Source organism: Eschscholzia californica, unplaced genomic scaffold (genome assembly GCF_041429995.1).
Source record: "Eschscholzia californica isolate CP2 unplaced genomic scaffold, dmEscCali1.0.p SCAF_5, whole genome shotgun sequence".
NCBI lineage: Eukaryota > Viridiplantae > Streptophyta > Magnoliopsida > Ranunculales > Papaveraceae > Eschscholzia > Eschscholzia californica.
This window is the reverse complement of record NW_028238472.1, coordinates 10493758-10498654: the sequence shown is the minus strand read 5'-3', so window position 1 is coordinate 10498654 and position 4897 is coordinate 10493758.

Here is a 4897-nt window from a genome sequence, read left to right as displayed (position 1 = left end):
TTTCACTTTAAAATCGTCCTAATCGAAGCTATGCATAAGCAAATAACCTAGAAAATGGAACAACAGCAGGTGGTGGTTCAATCTCTTCTTCCCCTTCAATGATTCCATCATTTTCCAACTTAACTTGTTCTATATTTGATTCAAAGTAAGGAGGAGATTCAGGTGGTTCAGAAACCTCCCAAACTGGCGTCAATCGTGTTTTTTGCAAATCTAGATTTAGTTAATGGTTGAAATCTACCCACTAATCTTTCTAATTACTTGGTGGGAGGTGGTGGTGGTGGTGGTGATTGTGGTGGAGATGACGCAACGATCTGATTGAGTCGGCGATTTGATTCAAGAACATGTAAATCTACCCACCAATCTTGCTAGAAGCATCCATTAGAATAACCAAAAATGATTCCTAAAAATCTACCCAATGGATCTAATTCATTAGAACTTTACTGACTTTTAATTGGGTTAGTAGTAATGGGTTAATGATGGGTGATGGTTTTGGATCTTTTCCTTCTTAAAATTATGATTTAGTTCAGCAACATCTTCATCAAGGTGGGAGCTTTAATGGAAGTAGTAATTCTCTCTCTAGAAATTACAGTAGCTCTATGGCACAAAAATGAAATCTTTTTCGTCGGTTTGTTGATTAATTGATGATAGACAAGATTTCTGATCTGAGTTTTTGATTATGTGTTCTTTTATTCTGATTACATGAGAAGAAGATTTAGGTGGAGCCATTGAAGAAGCTTTACTCTTAGATTGTTTTTTAGGGCCAACCCCATCAATTGGTTCTTCCGCCATTTCAATCTTTTTAAAATTTCTGGTTCTGAATTTCTTGTTAGGGGTTGGATAGAGAAGAACAATCTCTTGTAAGGGACTTGAAACAGAATGATGAAATTTGAGATTGGGGTTTGATAGATTTCTGTTGTTGGGTGAAGAAGAAGAAGAATTAGTATTGAGGAGACCGAAAGTGAGGTGTGGATGATCTTCGCCATTGAAATTTTGATTTTCGATTTGGGAAGAAGAAGATGACTTGATACTCAGATGGGGTTGTGCTGGTTTCTGTAATTGAGATGAAGAATCCATGGTTGAGTAATTACGAGAGAGAAAGAGATGATCTTGTTACTGTTTATTTGATGGATTTTATCTTGGTCGTTGATAGTGTAAGCCTCTAGTGACCATCAGATTATTATGGGGGTATTTTCGTCCGATGAGAAGCAAGTGACTCGCACGCCCACTACATAACGAGTTTTTGACGGAAAAAAGGGCTTTGGGGGTTAACGCCTGAACGATAATGTTTTTAGGGGTGAAGTCCTAATATCACTAAATAAGTGGGGGGCATTTACTAAATATCCCTCTTCAAAATTTTCTATTTCATTTTCTTCTTAAGCCCTAACTTTCTTATTATTTTCCTTCTTTATTTTGCATCATGTCCTAATAATGATAAGAAATCATAAGCTTTAACATCTCTATTCACTTGATACGTGACACATTCCCTGGTTTATTATTATTGACGTGAATAAATGGTGGTTTATTTGTTAATCACCTTTTTCTCGATCCCTTCAATGGCAAAACCCTAACACACATCTTCTACTCCTTAACATCTCTATTCACTTAAAAATTTTTTGTTGGTTTATTAGAAATCTATTGGAGTTGTTTTAGATTATTGAATCAATTCCAATTTCCCCGTGAGAAGTTATTTAAGTTGTTATTGGATATTTAAATTGACATTAGTTTACTATCTGAGTTTCTATTTGATGAGTTTCCTTTTTTGGTCTATTAAAATCTTTTGGAGTTGGATTATTGAATCAATTTCAAAGTCCGCATGACAAGTTATTTAAATTGTTATTGGATATTTAAATTGTCATTCGTTTACTATTTAAGTTTCTATTTGAAAATTGCAAAAGCGAAAATAAGTAAAACGAAAAATGGCCTGAAAATTGGATCACTCGACCCGATAATAAGATGTTTTCTCTTTATTGAGGAACGGGATGGATCCAGTTTCACGCCTTTCTCGTATAACTAAAATTACAAAAGTAAAATTTGGGTTTAGTTCAAAAGATCAGATTGTAGATGTTGATTTTGGTTTCATATTATAGAAGTTGAAATTATGAAGTTAATATTATTTTTTGTGTAAGTTGTATGGATTCCTTTTTTCCCTTTGAATTGTGCTTCATGATAAACAGGAGGAAGATGGCAAAAAATGCATCTTGGGTCAATCTTCATTTGCGAGTTTTACATTTTTCTTATTAATGTACCTAGGGGTGAGAATCGGGCGGGTTCAGTCGAGCTCGGCCACTTGTTTCGCAGACACGGGTGGATCGGGCTAGGGAGTATTCCGTCCGATCGGACTATCGTGCATTTCGGGCCGGACAAATATGAACATCTTTGTGCCCGCGATCCGGTTCTGCCCATGAACCCGCTCGGGCTCTAACGGGCTCGGGCGAACGGGTCGCGGGCTTTTTTTAATAAAAAAATAATAGAAACTAAAAATTAAAAATATCAAAAATGAGTATAAATTTCTGATATAATTTTTTTTTTTTTTGAATTGTCAGCGTGCCTCGAACCCTTGATCTCTAGGTGAAAGACTAAACCTCTTACCACTCCAACCAAGAGTTGTTGGCTTTTCTAATATAAATTTCTCTATTACTATTGGATTAGATACATGAATAGTTGATACATCTTCTGAGTTACATCAACTAACATAAAAAAAAAACAAAGAAACACATCTTTAGGGTCTGTTTACAACTCAAGATCATGAGATGAGAAAATTGATGGTTCGGTTAGGATTACTAACTATTTCAAAGTTCAATAGAATATGTGATGGTCGAGAAGCTTCGGCAAAATGCGGTGGTCCGAGACTTCGAGTAATAAGAGACATAGAGAGACTCAAAGACAAGATAGAAGGGTTTGTAAAGAGAGAGAGAGAGATTCAGAGCTTCGAGTAATAAGAGAGAGAGAGAGAGAGAGAGAGAGAGAGATTCAGAGACAAGATAGAAAAATTTGTAAAGATACAGAGAGATTCAGAGACAAGATAGAAAAGTTTGTAAAGATACAGAGAGATTCAGAGATTCGAGTATAAGAGAGAGAGATTCAGAGCTTCATCAAGGTGTGGTGGTGGAGTGGTGAGTGGGCGGTGAAAGAGGAGACGGAAGGCTTGGATAGGTGGAGGCTTTTTAGGGTTTATAAACAAAGATAAAAGGGTTTGGGGTGTATTATAGGTGAGGACCATATAATCCGACGGTTAAGGATGTTTATTCTAGAGGCAAGTCATCTCAGTCGTTGGATCATATAATCTAATGAATGATTTAGGGTTAATAAGATAGGCGGTCGGGTAGCAGGTCCTATTGAACGGGCGGGAAGCATGTAGGAATCGGGCGGGCGAGTATCGGTCGTCAAACGGGCAGGCACAATGGGTCGCGGGTAAGAGACCTTACCCGCGTGTCTCGCTCACTTCCACCCGATATCTCGGGCCGGATACGCCCGAGTCAGGTGCTTCTCGGGCGTCGGGTCATCTCGGATCGGTCGGTTGGGACCGGATTTTGGAACGTTTCCCGACCCTAGTGCACCTGTACATGAATTTTATATTATATTAAACATATTAATAAGTAGTAATAATACAATGTATATATATATATATATATATATAAGAATTATTAATAAATATCAAATGTAAAATAAAATACTTAGAATATAAATATTATTTTATAAATAAATATATTGTTATTATTTTATATTTAAGATGCTTGTTCTATTAATATTTTTAATTAAAGTTTCACTTTTTCAATTTAAACTAAAAAATCATTAACATCCCATACTTTTGACATTAACCATTAACTAAATTAAAATTAATTAACTAAATTAAAGTTTTAATTAAATCTATAAAAATATATTAATACATAGTAAATATATCAATATTTTTTAGAGTTAATTCCTATATGGCCCCCTACTTTGTGACCAGCTTCCTTTATGGCCCCCTTTTTTTCGTAAATTCAAATATAGCCCCCTATTTTCAAGTAAATGTCATTACTAACCTTCTTAATTTTAAATTTAAAACATTTAAAAAATATTATTTCCACCTCACCCCTCTCTCTCTCTCTCCACCTCATCTCTCTCTCAAATTCACCTCTCTCTCTCAAATTCACCTCTCTCTCTTTCCAACTCACCTCTGTCTCTTCCAACTCACCTCTCCCTCTCTCTCCAACTCACCTTCATCTTCTCCGATTAAGGTCGCCGGCCGGAAAATTTTCCGGCTGGCGACCTTAAAAAAAAAAAAAAAAAAATTCCTCTCATCTCTCTCTCTCTCTAAAAGCTCCGGCGAAGGGGGTTTCCCTTCGCCGGAGCCGTGAACAGACCAGATCTGGTATGTTCACGAGCAGACCCCCCTTCGCCGGAGCTTTTAGAGAGAGAGAGAGAGATGAGAGGAAATTTTTTTTTTTTAAGGTCGCCGGCCGGAAAATTTTCTTGAAAATAGGGGGTCATATTTGAATTGGAGAGAGAGAGAGGGGTGAGTTGTAGAGAGAGGTGAATTGGAGAGAGAGAGAGGGGTGAGTTGTAGAGAGAGATGAGGTGGAGAGAGAGAGAGGGGTGAGGTGGAAATAATGTTTTTTAAATGTTTTAAATTTAAAATTAAGAAGGATAGTAATGACATTTACTTGAAAATAGGGGGCCATATTTGAATTTACGAAAAAAAGGGGGCCATAAAGGAAGCTGGTCACAAAGTAGGGGGCCATATAGGAATTAACTCTATTTTTTATAATAAATATATATGGATCTATTAAGTAGTTATTTAAGTATGTTCAATTAGTTACGTGTTTTTTGTTCTTGTATGTCAAACAAGACTAATTTATACGTTTACTAAATAATGAATTTTTTTAATACTAACATGACATCGATATCAAACTTAATT